The following is a 20,114-nucleotide window of genomic DNA, read 5'->3' on the forward strand; positions in this document are numbered from 1 at the left end:
TCCTCCCCTGAGTCAGTTCTGGCACTTGGCCCAGATGTAAAATTGCCAGCACTGTCACTGCTTTTTAGTCTTATTATGAGTGTGTCTGCTCTGATGTGCTGGTTCCAGACTGTCGTGGGGAAGTGTGAGCACAGAAAAGGAGGCTGCGTCAGATCTTTCAGTCTTCATGTTAGCAACCTGCCGCTGAAAAGACTGCAGGTGGGTGGGAGGAGCCGGGTCACTGTGGCCTGAGGGGTACAGAGCCAGGCCACTCCATGGATCAGGTGTGAGTACTGAAGTAGTTGAGCCACTGTGCTGCTTTCTGTAGTTTCCCTGGTCATTTCCAGGACCGGTTACTTGTAGTTAGAAACATGTGGCTGAGCTCATACCCCTCGAAGTGGCAAACTCTAGTGCACCAACCCTCTCCGGTAGAAGTTTCACTGTTGGTCACACTTAAGAATTATGTGGTTAATTCAAGCAAAGCAAATTAAAATGAATTGGTAGTGTTGGGCTGACCAAATGCTACTTGAAATCCTGTATTTTCATGAAATATCTGCCAATGAGTGTAGTTAACTCACATTTTTAAGTCTAAACAAATGTAAGATGTCTGAATGGGTGTTTATACCATTCAGCTAGAGGTCCAGGGCTGGCTGTTTGGTATATAGACCTTTAGCCCCTAGATCAATGGAGTTGGCTTGTTAGGAAACTTCAACCTTTTGAAAACCATCCTGATCCCCTAAAATCCATTTCTTATTTTTGATGTGCTACTAAGTTTCAGCTTTTTTTTTTATAGAAAGTTTTATTTCTGCTATATTTTTAGATTCAAAAGTATTTATTTAAGGTGAACAAATGATACAGCATACACAACTGCTGCAACTGCATTTTAATTGAGAACAAAAAGGGAATACCTAAGACGAGAATATACAATTACCACATTTATTGTTTTCAGTGAATTTTTGTCAAGTTTGTTTATCTTATTGTTAATGTGATGATACAGCAATCCTTGGAGAAGAATAACACTTGCGTTAAAGAACAAATCGAGATAAAAATGGAAAACGGAGTTAGCCACAACCCACAAGACCTTCTTTGGGAAGAACTCTTGAAGCAAAACCGACTCACGCTTCACAGAAGAATATGGCACTGTCATTTTTCCCTTTATAGTGCCAGAGTGCTCCTGAACAAAGGCCTCAAGGCATTATCAACTCGTCATCTATTTTTTGATGTGATTTCTATTTTGAGGACCCTGCTTTCCTCCCTCTTTGTTCCGGATGCATCTGGTCATTGGTGCCTTCTACTTTGGTCCTTTCATATCTAATGTGGCCAGCCCACCTGGAGAGTTCACCGTGGTGGCCACGAGTCAGACAGGCAGGGGCATTGCCCACCCACGCGACCAGAGGAAGACCTCAAGTATCCACCCACTCCAGACAGACAAGCTGGAGCTATGTGGAGTCCGAAGGATGGTAAGCTTATTCCAAATGATCTGGAAAGACAGTGATAGACTACTGGTATATATCTAAGCCCCAGATATTGTTTAAAATGCAAACAAAAAAAAAAACACCTTTTTTTTTCTTTTGCTGGGATTTCTGTGACACAGTACCCAAGTCCCAACAAGTGACCTAATCAAAAATTATTATACATGCCTAGAAATGTATACAGTTCAACCATCAAGAAGAAACTGAGGGTATTTATACTTCATTGATAAATGATGGAATTGATTATCTCTAAATATGTCTTCCAGCTAAAAAATTCTACAACTTAGAGTCTATGAATGACTTTAATCTGATTTTAATATTCATTCAGACATTCAAAAATTATTGAAGTGCTTGTTGTGTACTAAGCACAGATATATATTGATGAATAAAATAGACGCAGATCCCTCCTTACTGCATACACACAACCGACCCACAAACAGGTATAGGTATACTTACAAAATGCATACATTTGAGAAAAAAATCAAATAGATTCAGAGATAGATAATAACACAGGGTGTCTACATAGACAGAGGGATTAGAAATGGCTTCTCTAAGCAAAATACATTTAAATCAACATGTGAACAATAAAATAAAATCTACGCTAGCCATGTACAGGGGTGAAGTGTGTGGATATTCCAGGAAAAAAAATAAATAAAGCATGGGCAAAGACCCTGAGAAGGAAAAGTGTGGTCTGTTTAAAGAGCAGAACATTATGGATACAGACATTTGCAGACTAGAGAACATGCTAGAATCAAAGCTTGCCAGGATTCAATTGGATAATCTAGTCTGGCCACTTGACCACTTCTTAAGCCCCATTCATAGCACTCTCTCTGCATAGCCAACTAGCTTGTGCTTGAGTCTCTCCGATGAGGGGGAATGTACGACTTCTTGAAGTGTCCATGCCAGTTTGGTGTAAAAATAGGAACCTGCTCCAACTTAAGGAAGCTGGAACTGGAATCAAGAATTGGATCACAGCCCTGCACCTGAGGAAATTTTCTAGTTGAAATGGAAGAAGCTGTTTGGATAGCTGTATTTACCATTTTTTATTATTGGGGGTGCCAAGGACAGCAAGATTTCAAGTTAATCATCCTTTTCCAAGGGGAAAGAAATTGAGAATGATAAACCAGCCCTCACAATCTTTCCACCCTTTTCTATTGTAGCAAAATTCAGGTCAGCATCCTGGCAAACCAATGCTTGCACAATAAGGTCAGTTGAACCCTTGCAAGACAGCCGTGTGTTTGGGCTGCAGTGGTGAGGTGGGGGTGACTTTCCTGTGGTGCTTGTGGTACATAACGTGGAGGAAGTGCGTCGCATCCTCCGATTTTCAGAAGTCTTTGATAACGCGAGTTGGCTGGCACACGGCCGGTTATTGACCTGATTAGAGAAGCTCAGTGGGACCCCAGGAAGATTCTGCCAGTCATTTGCTGGTATTCCCTGTAGCCAGTACACACCACTCACAGTCTGAGGCTGGCTTGAGTGTTTATTTGCTCCAGAATACATAAAGAAACCTGAGTTTCCAGGTCCTAGGGAGGTACGTCCAACTTTATAACACATAGACTGTCTTCTATTAAAGTCATTAATGAATTTTCATGTGACTGTGGACCCACCCTGCTTGAAACAGCCTTCAGAAGATTTTGGCCCATCTTTCAGGGTTATAATATTGCCAAGTAAGGATATGAAAACTGAAAAAATTGACCAAGATTAAAATGCAATGAAAATCCTATCGGTAGCCAAAGAATTTCACCACTGAAACACAAGGAAAAAAACCTCCATTGAATTTCACTTCTCAGATAAGAATGATGCTCTAAAAATATCAAAGCAATGGAAAAATAGAGCAAAAAAAATCAAAATGTCTTGATGAGACTGGCAGGTGGATTATGGGGCCCATATAGCACCTGGTTTTGGACCAAACTAAACAAAAATATACAGACCAGTGCTGCAAACATCCCAGCCAACTTCTTAAGCCAATTCATGAGGATCACCTACAAGACTGCTTCACATTAAAGGATAATATAGATTCACCAACATGCCCTGGACTGCAGCCAGCCCACCAGGGCTGAAGGGATGTCCGCTGGGCTGGCCAAATGTCAAGAAAGTATGGCAACAGGATGCTCTTGAAGTTGCCCTGTGGTGAGCTGAGGTGGGACAACTTCAAGGAGGAGGCCGAAGGACCCCTGTGAAGAATTACTCAAGCACTACTTTTTGTGATGAGTTCTAGCAGTAGCAGCTTGGCAGAGAGAGCAACAGAGCTTGCTGGCCAGCAGCAGAGAGAAGTGGAACAGATCCTTCAGACCAGAGGCTTCCTACAGCCAGCGCGATGAGAGAGCCCATCCGGAAAGAGCAACCGGCCCTGTGAACAAGGATTGGAATTGTAAGGCACAGGTTAGTCGTTTGCCTTTTATACAACACAGAAGCAACTGCCAAGTGTCCGTGTAGTATGTAGTGGTTTGGCACTCAGATTGTAGAGTCACGTTGCCTGGGTTCAAATCCTGTCTCTACCATTCACTAGCTGGTGACCACAGGAGAGTTTCCCAATTTCTCTAAGCTCATTTATTCATCTATAAAATGGGAATAATGATCCTGCCTCCCATATAGAGAATACCATGATTATGTATGCTACCTGTTAGAACAGAGGCACATAGTAGGTGCTCAATAAATATTTGCTGTATTGTTATCAGACTTTATGGCCCCTCCTGGAAAAATTGAGATCATATAGTTTGCCATTAACAGATCTGTGTTCATATTTCTGCCATTTACTACTGAACACTGAGGGCAAATTACTAAGAATTTTAAACATCAGGTTCTACCTCTATCAAATGCAAATAATAACACTTCATGGGTTTTATGAATGTTAATGAGACGATAGGCCTGGCATGCTATAGGGGCTCAGTAAAGCGTAATTATTATTTGGTCCTGATGGTCTAGGGTATAAGTTTCTGCTATGTCAGAAATGTTCCGTATTTGTGCTCTCCAATGTGGTAGCCATTAGCCACTTGTGACTACTGAACACTTGAAAGGTGGTTAGAGCAACTGAGAAATGAAACTTTTCATTTCATTTAATTTTGACTTAAATATGCACATAGGGCTCGTGGCTAATGTGTTGAACAGCACAGGCTGGGTTGTTCGGGCCTCATCCTGTCCTCTCCATTTTCTTTCTATGTACATGTCATGCCCAACTCACTGCCCATTAATATCCCTAACGGGGGGGGTGGACAAGAGCGAGGGAGGACCTACACATAGATTTTGGCAGGTCGATTGTGGCATAATTGAAAGAAGAAGAGTCAGTGAGTCTAGGGAGACCATTTTGTTCCCAGATCTTTCCACTATTCTTGGGTAAGTCATTTAACCTCATCTTCAGAAGGAGGGGCTTGATACTGACATGATTTCGGAGTTCCCATGCATCATATGATCACTATGGGGAGAAGAAATATTACACAAACTTTGCTTTTTGGGTACTATGAGTTGCATTTAGCCATGCTTAGTGTCTTTCAAATTTAAAGGTGAGTTGTGTAAGGGCTGAGACACAAACTAATATAAGTGAATAGGCACAGATAAAAAAGAAATTGAGGCCAAAGAGAAATTAGCTTTGGGACAAGGAAAAAGGACTTTGATGAAAAAGCACGTATGTTCTGGGGGAGCAGGGTGCTCCTGCCCTCTCCCGTCACAGAGCTGTGGCCTTGCAACAGTGTGGGCAAGAGTGCAGGGCGCTGGGGAACATTTGGCTGGTAAAGACTTTGAATACTTAAACCCATAATATGATTTATTGTCTCCAGCTGAGTACAAAGCCTAAAGGAAATTCTGCAAAACAGATCTTCTAGAATCCACCCTGAGTAGAAAGAGCAAGGACAAGGAGTCCAGAGGCCCCTGTTCCATCCCTGGCTCTCTGATTAACCAGCTGGGTGACCCACCCTTAATCTTGCTAACTTCTGGGGGCCACACTTTAATCATCTGTGCAGTAACCTGATTGGACCCTACTCCTGCAAGCTTGGAAAATCTGTGATTATGCTTAGAGCCCTAGAAATTTCATAGATATTCTTCTATGTCAGGAGCCTGACGTGTGAGAAATTATAGCAGCTAACCCAGGTTAACAATCCACACACACAGACACACACGTACACACATTTTCTGTTAATCCCGCTGGAGAGATAGGCCACACCCTATCTAATATGACCCTGCAGTTCCTATCTGAAGCAACATGTGCACCATAAGTGATGGGATCCCGCTTGGTTATAAGCATAATTTTGATGATTAGCCTTGACAGTAAAGAGTTTTCTAGATTTTTTTAAAGAGACAGAGCAAAGCAGTTCTTGGCCTTGGTAGTGTGTGTGTGTGTGTGTGTGTTAAGGCAAAACAGGAAAACTCACCACCTGCTTCAATAGATGTTGAAATATACTAAACACGATTGTCATTTGAGATGTGCTGGTTCATAGCAGGAGAAAACAACAATGACTTTCAGAAAAGGAAAACCAGTGGCTAAATAAAACCATCCAGGATAATTAAGTTTATTAATCTATTTGGCTTTAAATCATCTCTCCTCCACCATTTTCATAGTCTCCCAGTTCAGCCCCTCCTCCTCTGATTCTCCCAAGACTGCTACTTGATAAATAGCTCTCCATGCCCTCTTCCCAAACTACTGAAAGTATTGGTTTTAGAGAACACTTGGAAAGGGATTCCCTGGACATACACACACCTTTTTCAGACCAGGAAGTCCCTTTGAGACAGTATTTGCTAGACCTTGATCTCCAGTAACTTTAGGGGGAAAGTGAAGAGGCAGCAAAGCTCGCTGAGGCCACTCTTCATATTAATTCTCTACTGCTTCTCAACGTTGCTGTCCCCCCCCAGTGCCCAGGCTGGAGACACTACACAAGAGCAATCTTGGGGCAGCTGACTGCCCTGGGAGGAGACAATTTTCTCCTTTGTTCGGGCCCTTACAACTAAATTTATGGTTCTTTTATTAGGTTGCCAGGTGCTGTAAGTGAGGGAGGAAAGAAGTGGCATGGCTTGCAATGTAGTTTCTGTTTGGAAAACAAGGAAGTAGAAGAATTTATCCACAGTCATTTTCTGCTAAAAGGTTGTAAAAGTTTTCAGGCACCATTGAGAAGAGGCTCTTTCCCTGCTTCAAGCCTCGGTGTCTGGAACATTAAGTCTAGAGCTCTAAGATCGTGAGAACTTCTGTTGGTAGGGAAAGGAGCCTAGAGAGAGGAGTTCAATAACAAGGCTAGATCACACATCGCACAGCTAGTTAGAACTCCAAGACTAATGCCTAGATCAGCCAATTTCCCCACATCTCACCACAGTTCTGTCTCTCCCTCCCTCCCTCCCTTGCTCTCTTTCTCCCTCCATCTCCCTCCTCCATCATCTTCAAAAGGAACAGTAAGAAGAAACAGTAAATCTCTGAAAGAGACAAAGAATATTGGCAACCTGTTTTTTCACTTCTCTTTTCTTCCTTCCTTCCCCCATCTCTCTCTCTCTTCCTTCCTTCTTTTCTTCCCTCCCTACCTTCTCTTCCTTTCTTCCTTCCTTTCTTTCTTTCTTCCTTCCTTTCTTTCTTTCTTTTCAGTGTTCTGGCTTGGCCCAGGAAATAAAGACAGAAGAAAAAGTAAATTAGATATGTTGAACATACATACGAAGACTGCTTTTTAAAGGAAAGTACATGTGTGTATGTCTATATGTGTGTAATCATGGCCATATATCTTTCAGGAGTGAGCCAAATAAAAATGTAAATGGCCTTCTCATCAAGTGGAACATACAGACTGATAGTTTTCTTTGCCTGTTCCTTGAAAACCTTGAAAATCGGTGTGGGAACAGATGATCCACTCCACTGATCTCTGTGCTTCCCTGTGTTTTGCAAATCAGCCAATTTCCTTTGGGCTTCTCCCCACTTTCCTCCAGCCCATCCCTTCCCTTGCCAAGTTGTCTCTTCCATTATTAGTCATTCTAATAAACATTCCTAATAAACAAAAACCCTATAAACCAATCCAGGATGCTACTTTTGGCTCCTATGCTGCTTTTAGGAAAGACTGATACCTGCATTAACTTTGTCATCTGTCCTGGAGAAACCCAGCTGAGATCTCTAACATATTCTGCTGCGAGCTGCAATATAATGGACATATTTAGTGTACATTCTCTTGTTAAATGGAATCTGCATTCCTAAGTGAACTAAAAATGCTTAATTATTAATAAGTCCCCCAGGGATTGGTGACATTTGGGATGATTTTATCATGCTGTAGATATTTAACAACACAACATGTACAGTGGTATCTAATTCTACCTCTTTTCATTTAAAAGAATATTCCTCCCAAGTTCATTTTGACTCATATGCTGTGTGGATTAGTCTCTGAACATCCCGAGCCAGGTTGAGGCAGAAGGAAGTTATGGAAGAATGGGACGGGATTGAAACTGTGACTATAGTGCAGAGAGGGGCGGAAAGAGGCACCAAGGAGCTGCCCCCTGGGAGCTGGAATTGGGTTGGGGTGGGCTACAAACCAGAGGCCTCCTTTGAGGGGGAGGCAATGGTGGCAATAGAGGAAAGTTAATGGAAAGATCATTGGAATAGGAATCAGGGTGCCAGGCTTCCAGTTCTGCACCAATTTGCTGTGTGGCTCTGAGCAAATTAACCTCTCAGAGACAGAATTTTCTTATATACATGGAAGGCATAATTGCACCTTCCTTAGCTACTTTACAGAATTGTGAGCTGTGTATATGAAAGTACTTCCAACAATTCAAGGATTTTATAACGAATATATTCAAAGGTGGGGAAAAGGTAATAGCATTAACTAAGCACCTCTATATGCCAAGGGTTGTTTTTAATACTTTTACAAACATGAAGTCAATTAGTCTTTGCAAAAAATCTGAGACAGGCACGATTGCTCTCATTTACAGAGGAGGAGACTGAAGCTCAGGGCCTTTGCCTAAGGTCCCAAAGCTAGTGGCTGAGCCATGCTGAAAACCTAAAGGGAAAAGGTACTTATCTGAGTAGACAACATTTAAAGGGAAAATGGGTCACAACTTTAATATTTAAATAGAAATGTTCTGTCAACCTAAGCATTTGGTTGACTTATAGATGATAATATGCATTATCACAACACATGAGTATTAATGTGAAATTTTAATTATTTTGCCATCAGTCTATTTTTTAGAAGTTCTGATATTAAGGAAGGAAAAACTCTTAGTATCAGAAATAGAGTTTTTAATAAAGTAAATATTTAGGAAGTCCTACCATGAGGTTTATATGATCTTGATCTGTTAGTAGTGGATTGACTGATGATATTGAATTTAACACTTATTACTTCCTTATTTCTGGAATTTCACTGAGACTGGCCTTTGATGGAGTTTCGGACTCCAGTGGTAACAATTGTTTCTTTCTTCTCCATTCCTGTCTAGCACGCTGCGTTCTCCCCCAGGACAGGGAAGATCTCATTTGCACACAAATGCTTAGCACACTGTGGTTCCTGGTTGGCAGTGTTCAGCCTGGAGATAAAGTTATTGATGGCTGTTTATAAGAGAGACAAATTGGAGCAGGGTTTGCAGCAAGAGACCAGAAACCAGTCCATCACCTGCTCCCTCGGTGACCTCGTGTCACCTCTTCATGCTTCAGTTTCTCCATCTGTTTGTAGAAAGAGTGATACACGATACCTTGCTCTCAGAGTGTCATGAACATCTTTGTAAAGCACTGGGAGATGCTAGAAGGGGCCTGGAAGCCTTCATGCTTCCCCTTATGTGGTCAAATAAAACCTCATCTCATGGTTTAAAAATTACAGAACGTATTTTTTTTTCAAAATAAGAGGATGATCTTTACCTGAAAAAATACTTATATTTCTTTATTCATCAGTTAATTGTATTCATTAAATCCTCTTCAATGGCTGGGCCTAATGATTTATTATATTTAAATAAAACAAATAACATGTAGAAGGTGCACAGGTAGATATTATTACTAATAGTTAACTTTTCTAGTATAAAATGCATTTTGAAACAACTTTTAATATTTTTCACGTGCCTCCTCTCTTGTTCTCACCACACACTCACACACCCATGGTAGAATTACAGAGAGATAGTATCGTCTCTCCTATTTTATAGATGAGAAAACCTAAACCGGGAGAAGTCAGTACATTGCCAAGTCCACACCGATAATTAGAGACAGAGTTAAGAAAGTAATCTAAGTCTCCTTCTCGGAATCCAGTGCTTAGCCCTCTTGACTTCACTTTTTATAATCCTGAAGGCTGGTTTCTTTCTCTCCTTCTGTTCTTGCACATCTTTTTTTCCTCCACTTAGTGATCTAACAGGGCTACTGGTGCTGTCTCCAACACTCCTCCTCTAGGGAATTGAGCCCTCTAAAGCGACACTCTCATCCCTGGTGTTCTCAAGTAAGGTTTGCTGTAAAGTGAGAGCTCATACATGACTGTTTGCTTGTTAAGCTTGTTCCTCATTGCAAGCCCGAAGAAAAACCTGCCAAAAATCACATTACTGAGTCACCAGGACCTCCAGACTGCTCTCAGCAGCCAGTCGTGCCGCACAGCAATATTCAGGCTGAAGGGGCCGCGTCGTGATGCTATTACGGACACGCGCTTGTTTTGTATGTGCTTGTAAAGAATAACTAGGTTTAAGAATTAGAAGGGAAAACATGGGTTGAACACCAAAAGTGCACTTTAAACAGGTGTTTTTTTTTCCTAAAAGGAATTAAGTTGCAAAGATTATCAGAGGCTGATGAAAAAAAGCTCCAGCTGATGAAGTACCAACCCCAGCACCCACACACATTCAACACGACTTAGTTCTCTGCATTCACCTTTGCCAACCCAGGTTGCTATTATAATTCCTCCCCAGCAAGTGCCCCCCTGCCCGGTCCACTCAGCAAGAAAAGTTCCACTGAGATTTTTAAACACTGAAACAAAGAGGGCTGCAAATGGGAAACCCAATACAACAGACGGCCGGCCGGCTCCTGCCGGCCATGGCATGGCTGCTTCTGCTCAGATGGAAAGAACCCTCTCGAAGATGCTCCTGTCTGCCCCACTTGAGCTGCTACTGCCAAGGCCAGCATCCCTGGGAAATTGCCCTGTAAAATGAGCAGCTGCTTCCCAACGCGGAGGCTGCTGTTGGGCATGACAGCAGCTCTTCTGGCCTGGCTCTCTCGCAGCTGAAGGGCTTTTGGGAGCCGGGGCTGGGACGCCCAGGTGAGCAGGGGCAATGTGGCAGCACCGGGTGGCACACCGGCCCCTGGCAGGGTCCGCTCCAGCTTTGGGTGGATGGGGTGGGTGACTCAAGGGTCGGAGGCCCTGGCCAAATGTACCGCTCTGCCCTCCTTTTCCTGAATTGCGCCATGCGCCTTCACCCGTGCTAGAGCCCTGCCTGGAAACGGCACTGTGGCCGGCCCTTCCCCCAAGAGCCAGAAGGGCCCGATCTGGCGCGTCGCCAGGCGCCGAAGACACGGCACAGGGCAGAGGCAGGCGGTGGGTGGGGCCGGAGCCTTGTGTTACACATTCAAAGCCTAATTTTGGATCAGAGTCATCCTTGTAGCCAAGCCTGAAAGATCACTGAGGCCCCAAAGTGAACCCACAGCTCCGAGGCGGGGCATGGGCGACTCCTCGCTCTCTTGCCCACAGGCTGCTCTCCTTAGGGAGGTTAAGTTAGGCTTGTTTGGATTTTCACTGGTATTTTTTTTAAAGCAACATCACTTGTCTTGTAGCCTCACGCTGGCTGAGGGTACATTTTTCTCCCCCCGTCTCTCTGTACACGTTCACAAAATGCCTCAGCTGAGGCGCTGAAAGGGCCCCTAACGCCGCTGCCCGGGACGCGCCATCCTGCCGGCGGGGGCACCGGCACGGACGCCAGCCCGGCCGGGCGGGGCAGCTGCGGGCGAGAGCGGCCGCCTCCCCAACAGCAGCAGAAGCGACTCCTCGGACATGGGAGAGCCCGCGAGGGGGGAAGCCACGAGAGAGAGAGAGAGAGAGAGGAGGGCAGCTCCCTCTCCTTACAAGGGTGTGGGCACTTCCTTCAGAGGAGTGGCTGCTGCCAAGAGCGGCCGCTGCCTCCCTGGAACTCGGGCTGCCAGGGTGCCGGTTTGCAGAGCCGGCCAGCCGGCAGCCCGGGCAGCTGGTTGTAATTACGCCTCGCAGCTTCAGAGGAAGTGGCTGGCTGCAGCGCGAGCGCGGGCCCGGCTGCACGTTGGCTGCCGGGCTTCGGGGAACAATGGAGATAGAAACCCGCGGCAGCAGGGGAAGGGGAGGAGCAGGACGGGGGTGAAGACAGGCAGAAAGAAAGGGCAAGAGCTGATCCCAGCGCGGAATACGGAAAAGCCCGCGTCTGCACGCCAAGGATCCCTCCCTTGTTCCCAGACTTGAAACAAAGTCCCTGCCCCTCCGTGAACAGCCCCCGGGACTTCTCCCGTTAAGCTGTACCTGCCGCACGCTGTATTTAGAGAAGTGTGCCCGGCTGACATATTGAATAGCACTCTTTAGCCTGTTTAATCTAAATTGACTGCATCTTTGTAGCAGCTGGCCACGGGGAAAAACAAAAGAATTCGTGATGAAAAAGGCAAATCTCTCTTGACAAGAAAGTACCGCGGCGGAGGCAGCAGCCGTTAAACATCTCGGTTCCGTGCTAAATGCCGTGCCCGGATGCGTGCATCAGGAGGCAGAGAAAAAAAGGCAACTTTACAGAAGTGAAATGTGAGTTCGTTAGCAAGTTGCAGGGGTTTTTTTTTTTCTGGATGGAGAAAAACTTATTAATGTCTGGTTCTTTAGACTTTCCAAGATTTGTTCAGTGTTTCCTAGTTAGCAGGAAAACGCAGCCAGGGGAAGGTGGCGAGCTGGGGCGGGTAGAAGGGGTGTGGTGTCCTTGCTGCTGCCTGTGTTTGGCGCCCCCGCCCTTCCCTCCAGCAGGGAGCTTCTGTCACCGAGATGGATGGTCACATCTACTTAGTCTTTCTGTGGAAAGGAGGAGGTTCCTTCCTCCTTTCCATCAGCAGGTCGCTTGCAGCTACCACACAGCTTGGAGTCCCCAACAAAGTATGCAGAATCCCATGTTTTTGCCAGCTCAGGGAACACGCTGAAAGCCCCAGATCAGACAAGTGGACAGGCCTGAGATTCCTGTGGCCTCTTGATGACCCCTCTCCACTTGTACAACTCCTGATTTATGTTGCTTTAAAAGGGCGGGTGTCCTACCTGCTATTGGGCACCCTTGATGTATAAAACTGACAGCCACGCACAATGACACATTATTGGCTTGGGCTGGTAAATGAGGAGGCAATTTCATTACCTTTCCCCCTCGTCCACGGCCTAGCACAAGATTACTTGACATGCTATCAATCAGTAGGCATGAGTGCAAGGAAGTGCCCAGCCCAAATGTGGGCATGGAAGCCTTGTACCCTAAGGATTAAAGAAAATAAATGATGACACTGTTGTCTTTAGGCCTGATTGTGGGATCTCCTTATTGACTAGGTAGAGAGATGATGGTGACAGATGAAAGGATTTTTCCAGTAAGATCCAAGTAGATACTATTTTTTTCTCACTTTTCCTTCTCTTTCCTTCCACTTAGGTCCTATATTTTCTAAACACACACACACACACATGCACACATACACATGCATGCACACAGGCACACAATTAATTTCTAGAGCTGTGGTGTTCAATACAGTAACCACTTACTTATGGCAATTTAAATTAATTAAAATTAAATAAAATTTAAAACTCAGTCCTATGGTCGTACTAGCCACATTTTAATTGCTCCGTAGCCGCATGTGGCTACCATACTGGACAGTTCAGACTTACAGAACCTTTCCATCCTCGCAGAAAATTCTTAGATGGTCCAACCCAGAGCATTTATTTGCTCTTATATCTCAGGATTCTTGTTCTTTTTAGAATCTTCTACCTATAATTTTTATAAAGCTGAAACTTTCTTTTCTTTAATCACAACTTAAAACTAATTAGCCTCCTCCCAGCTCCTAAGGGAAAGCTCCCCAGCTACTCTGCCGATAGACCTTCTAGAATAGTTAGTTAAGCAGGGTGCGGCATCATAGACACTGAAAGGACATCAAGTCAGCAAAACTAGTTTCGGGCTATCTGACCCTAACCTATTTCTTTAGATAATTTTCCTAGATAGTTCTTAATAATAGCTAGAAGGAGCCACTCTGAGGCTAAGTGGTGTGTCAAGAAGATACCAGTGCATCTCCATAAAAATTTGCACAATAAATGGAGAGTAATAGGCCCTTTAGAACTACATGGTACACTGCACTACAAATTCCTGTCGTGAGGCTTTGAAGTTGGGCGGAGATGCACAGAGCAATGAAACACTTTGATGCAGCTGGAAGCATCTTCAAAGCTTCCAGGGGGAGAGATTAAAACAACTACCTGTAACCAATTGTTCAGGTCCTTTGTGTGTACATTGGTGGGGGGCAGGGGCTGGACCACACAAAAATTAAACAAATAAACCAAAACTTGGAAGCACTGTACCCAAACTAACAACAACAAAACGAAACAAAGGATAGGATATTTAGTTTAACATTTTTGCTGGGAAATAACTTGGTCCAGAACTTTTTTTTTTCTAGCTTAAAATAGACGCTTGTTGGCATATGGTATATACTTTTAATATTTAAAAATTTGTCAATTCAATTCCTTTTACAAATCTTCCAACTCTGGTTTGCTCTCATCTTTTATAGGAATAAAATAAGCTATGTATCTCCTTAACAAGTTAGACAAAATGAATACAAACTTGATCCTGAACCTTCCACAATTTAATTGAAGCTGAGACTGTTCAAAGGGCAGGCTCTATGACTATGTTATTATTCACGAATTCTTATGAACTTTTATTCCACTCCATTGTGGTGAGGGTATTGGTGGGGAACGGTGCGCTCCAATAGCCAATAAACAGGATATTGCCAAAGTTGCTTTCTTAGTCAAAGCTACTTTATCACAAAGCAGCCATTATGTGCTACAGCCACAAACCTGGGCTATCAACTAGTCTGATTTTCCCATTTTTCAAGGAATAAATGAGGTCTTGGCCTTGATGGACAGCGAGGCTGAAACAGGAAGGGAAAACAGGAAAGAGACAGGACTAGTCAAGTCCAGCTTGAGGAGCCCTGGGCTTGAAGTTAGAAACTTTTCAGAGTCAGAGACCTCAGCCCCTTCCTTTCCGACTCCTACTGGGGAGCTGGGCTGGGGATGAGGGGAAGGAGGGTTGTTGAATATTCCTGAAAAGCAACTTGGAGATGTTCTTCTAATCAGTGAGGAAGGCAGACAATCTGACAGAAGGTACTAGCCTAACCAATAAAACCTGGTTCTTTTTCTGAACCTTTGTCCCCATGCCCTGGGCTGCAGACCCATCCTGGAACAAGCAGCTCAGGGGTGGTTTGGCAGGTTTCTGAGTCACTAAACCTCCTGCGGAGGCTGAAGGCCACGAATGCTCTGGTTATGGCTATCTGTTCTCTTCTTAAATCAGAGATACAGTTATTTAAGCTGAGAGGAGTGGGGGGGCTTGAGGGTGTTCTGTGGCCCATTGCTGGCCAAGGCATCGTCATCATTTCACTCAGAGACCAAGCAAGCAAGGACCGAATGGTACCATGATCCTTGATGAACAAATCCTCTGAAAACAAAGCTCCTTCGTAATGAAGCTGGCTGTTTCTTTTCCTTTAAGTCTTCATAAATCATATACAGCAGTGTTGGCATGAGTCATATGGCTCGACAGCAAAGCTCCTGCTAAGCCACACAGCTGCACGAGACAAAAATACCGCGGTGAATAGAGCATGTTTGTCCTGCATGGTTTATGGTATAAATAAGAAATCAGCAAAATTTAGGGTTTCCCCAGCCTCTCGTTTCTGAGTCTCATAATCCTTGGCTGCCTCTCTGTCCCTTCAGCTGCCCAGGGTCAACTCGTGTCCCAGCCTCCTTGCCTTTGTCAAGAAAGAAATGTATCTGAGCAGGGTCATTTTGGGGTACTCACTGTCTGATTCATTGACAAGCTACACTTTAGTCTAAGTGAGTTTTAGTCAACCTGGACCCTCAACCAGGTAAATGTACTTCGCCTGTAATTCTATGGAGTAATGAAGAACATCCCCCAATCCCTTATTAAAGGACTTTCAGGCCGGGCATGGTGGTTCACACCTATCATCCTAGCACTTTGGGAGACTGAGGTGGGAGAATCACTTGAGGCCAGGAGTTCAAGACCAGCCTGGGCAAGATAGTGAGACCCCATCTCTAAAAAAAAAAAAAAAAATTAGCAGGGATGTGGTGGTGCACGCCTATAGTCCCAGCTATTTGGGAGGGTGAAGTAGGAGGATCGCTTGAGCCCAAGAGTTCCAGGTTGCAGTGAGCAATGATCACTTCATTGCACTTCAGTCTGGGCAACACAGCAAATCCCTGTCTTAAAAAAAAAGGACTTTCAAATGGATGGGACAACGTGGAGGGCAATGAGATCACATATGCATAATTCTGACGCTGATTTTTGTCCTCGCCGTGTTTGGGAGCCTCTTGCGGGGTGGGGGCAGGTCAGAAGTGCTGTGTCTCCTCTCCAGATAGTCTGTGCTCTCCAGATAGTCTGTGTCCTTGCAAAAGTGTGTCTGGGCCAAACCCACTCCCTCCTTGAAGCCAGTTCTGGGATGCAGGGTGGCTGAATCAGGCTGCGTCCATTCTACTCTAGTCTAGGCTATCACACAGGCTTCCTCTTCAAACCTTGCTCTCTTTCCCCGGAGAGTCACAGGTGAGCCCCCTGCTTCCCACTTTCCCTTCGTGCTCTATCTTAGAACTTCCACATACTTGTTTTCTGGCAGCCTGTTTGATGTTATTTTGGTTAATATTTAATAATTTCACACTGTACCAACTTCTTTGTCCTCCTTAGATGGGCCCTTATGACTTCCGTGTTATTTCTTTATTGGGTAATGAAGTTCCTGATGCTGAAGTGTGCTGTTGGATTGCATTTGCCTCATTAATGGAGGTATTTCTGTATATGTGGGTCACTTAATATCTGGTAGGTGGCATATCTCATTTACCTTCAGATTAGAGTATCATTTAATATGTATTTAGGGCTTTGGTTTTAAGAGATGTATTTCTTTAATTAAATACATATTTTGAGTCCCGACATCTGACATGTTTTGCTTATATATAAAGTGCTTATATAATTTGCCTATCTAAGTTCAGTGAAGTATAAAATACACTAATGAGTGATAGTAAATCACTGTACAAATATAAACCTTAATTTTTTGTGGCTAGTCTAGAAACAGCCTAAGATTTTTCTAACATTCCAGGCACTATTGCTTTTGAATTTACTTCCCTTAAAACACAGGACAGATTCTTGCGTGCAATGATGCTTTAGAACAGTCTTCCAGCCACTTTCTGTTTGGGGACTTTAGGTGTGGAAAAACAAGGAGAAAGGTAGGAGACAAGACATTTTCCATAATCATCTTTTCTCTTTGGACTATCTGTTGACTTCCCCAATCCTTCCTGATGTGGAAAGATAGAATGAACTTCACTGTCGGAGGGAAATGGATTTGAATCTATTAGCTTGTAACCTTGAACCAGTTGCTTAACCTTTCTAAGCCTCATTTTTCACATCTTTAAAAAGTGGATAATGATACATATTTCCTACATTGGTTATGAAATGAGGATGTTCTTTTCCCATTCCTATCTTAACTTAGATATCAGTATCAGATAACCATATTTAGAAGGTAATATGAGGAAGTATTTTAGCTAGTTCTGTCCCCATCACCATGTAAGGTAATTAAGCTACATTGTCAATGAGAATGTGCAGCTAGAAAGTTACATTGGTGTCACATGTTGTAGATGCCAAAGGATCAAGCCCTTTTGTCTATTCATCAGCAGGTGGTCACATGGCATCAGTCCTGTGGGGAATTGGGCAACGACTCCCAGCCAGGCTCCAGGCTGGAGGAGGACCACGTGAGGTGTGTACCTACCTGCCACTATCAGCTTCATTTTGGGTGTAGTTTGAAGGCCACAATATTGCCTGATGCCCACCCACACATCCAGCAAATCTCTGCTAAAGTGCCACTGTTAAAGGTTCATTCCTTTGGTTTAAGAGCTTGTCTGTGACAAACACACAACTCAACCTAGCTTTAAAAAAAAAATAGGAATTGGCCAGGCACAGTGGCTCACACCTGTAATCTCAGCACTTTGGGAGGCCAAAGTAGGAGGATTATTTGAGGCCAGGAGTTAGAGACCAGCCTGGGCAACATAACAAGACCTCATCTCTGCAGAAAATTTAAAAATTAGCTTGCGTGGTGGCACACATCTGTAATCCCAGCTACTTGGGAGGCTGAGGTGGGAGGACTGCTTGAGCCCAGGAATTCAAGGCTGCAGTGAGCTCTGATTGCACCCCTGCACTCTGGCCTAGGGGACAGAGCAAGATCTCATCACTAAAAAGGGGGGAGCAGGATTTATTGGTTCAGGTAACTTCAAAGTTTAACGAATTAACACTGACTTAAAGTACATCTGGAACACATGTGCACCTGCTAAACTAATCACTATGGGCAGGACAGGCAATGATTTCATTGGTTAGACTTGGGTCACAAATCTACCCATGGAGCAAGGAATAGAGTCAGTCCTACCTAAACTACATGAACAGAGAGTGAGTACGGGGAGGTTTGCCAAATAAAAAGATTGGTTCTGAGCAAACAAATGCAGTGGATGTAGACTACAGGCTACTCATAGACTAGGAAATATTGTGGGAGTATTAACACATGAATCCAGACTGTCAGCTGGTATATCAGTCAGGATCAAATCAAGAGGCAAAAATTACCCCAGTTATTTTAACAGAGAAAAAGTAGGATAAGGAATTCATAACTAGGCACAATATTGTTAACTAGGTAACTATGATAGTGAATTTTACGCGTCAACTTGACTGAGCCAAGGGATGCCCAGACAGCTGGTAAAACATTATTTCTGGGTGTGTCTGTGTAGGTATTTCCAGAAAAGATTTGAATCAGTAGACTAAATAGAGAAGATCACGCTCATCAATGTAGGTAGGGATCATCCTTCCACTGAGGGCCTAAATAGAAGACAAAGAAGAAAGTGTAAATTTGCTCTCTCTGCTGGAGCTGGGACATCCATCTTTTTCTGGCCGTGGACATGGGCACTCCTGGTTCCTGGGTCTTCAGACTCCTCCAGCTTGCATATGGCAGATCGTGGGACTTCTCAGCCTCTGTGATTACATGAGCCCATCCCTCACAATAAACCTCTTTCTATATATCTCCATGTGTCCTATTGGTTTGTTTCTCTGTAGAACCCTGACTAATCTAGTAACTAAAACTATAAAAAGAGGATATCAAGATAGTATGGAGGTCACTACTGCAGGAAACAGCTATAATTGCTAGGGTTGGGGGAAGAAGGAAAGAAAATAGAATCAACATCTAGAAACTTGGAGGAGATGCCCCATGGAACTGAAACTCAGACCTCTGAGTAGGAGCACGGCTCAGCTGCAGTCAGTTACAGAGGGGACACACAAGTGTGGTCCTACAAGTGTCAGACAAACTAAACACTGGATTCACTTGCTGCTGTGGGAAAGAATTGCTTCTCCTCAATGAAGCAGCAGCTTGGGAGTTGCTCACAGTGATGGCAGACGTCAAGCCAACAGGGAGCAAATGGGAAGGAGCCAGTCCCTTCTCTTCCTCCAACCTTGCAGGCTCTCTCCAATGCCCTCTATCTTCAGAGCCTACCATGGAGCTGCTGGCCCAAGAGAAACATGGTTTGCAGAGTCCTGGCCCCAGCATCATAAAGCTGAGTATACAAGGGTGGGTGTGGAGCTGAGAGACAGTAACATCATGACTAGCAAGTAATCACACTTTAGTGTGCGTTGGTTGCTTCCTTGAAGGCTAACAGGAAGCATGCTAAAGAAATGGAAGTTTGCATGGCATTGAATAATGCATGGAGAGCTCAATAATGATTTTCTTGTACCATCCAAATTTTTTCTTCCTGGGGCAGAACAGACCAGATAGTAGAGGGATATCAGGGTGGCTATGAAATAAAGGGATGGCATCCCAAGGAAAGCATTTCATGAACTTGGTGACCCTTTCAGGTATCTGTGCTACTGGTAGGTCAAGCTTTCCTTTTTCTCTCTAGGCTATAGGTAGTCAATGTCTTGGTAATTACTGAGCTATGTTGATCAAAGTTCATCTGAAACTTTCCGATGACTAAGCATAAACACCCTTGCCAGAGGAAGGAGCCAGTGTGTTTACATAAAATATTTGTCCTTTCCTTAGGTAAGGTTCTTCTCTTGGTCAAAATTTCTCAGTAACTCTGTCACTTGTGATTAGCTCTTGAAGCCCTGAAGTTTCAGACAAATTGAATTTCTCTAGTTATTCTAACCATACTAGTATGACCACTTTGATAACTAAACAACTTGTATGTGTGTGTGTTTAATAAGTCCAGGTGGAAAACACGTATTCTGTAAGCAATAAATGTCAGAACATCAAGTACAACTTGGTGAACTTTAGTAGAACAGTTATTAAGCAATAGAACCCTTCTCTTTGCTCCAACAAATTGTGAGGGCTCAACTTTTCAAAAAAGGAGAAAAGCTGAACAGCACTATTAAACCATGACTCCATTTGAGCTTTATTGTTAGCAAAAGGTTGTCATCAAAACTAATGCCATGTCTATTAATATACGAGTAATAAATAACAATTGTTCCAAATTAGAATAAACTTAGGGAAAAAACATGGATCTGTTA

Source organism: Lemur catta, chromosome 5 (assembly GCF_020740605.2).
Source record: "Lemur catta isolate mLemCat1 chromosome 5, mLemCat1.pri, whole genome shotgun sequence".
In the NCBI taxonomy this organism is placed as follows: Eukaryota; Metazoa; Chordata; class Mammalia; order Primates; family Lemuridae; genus Lemur; species Lemur catta.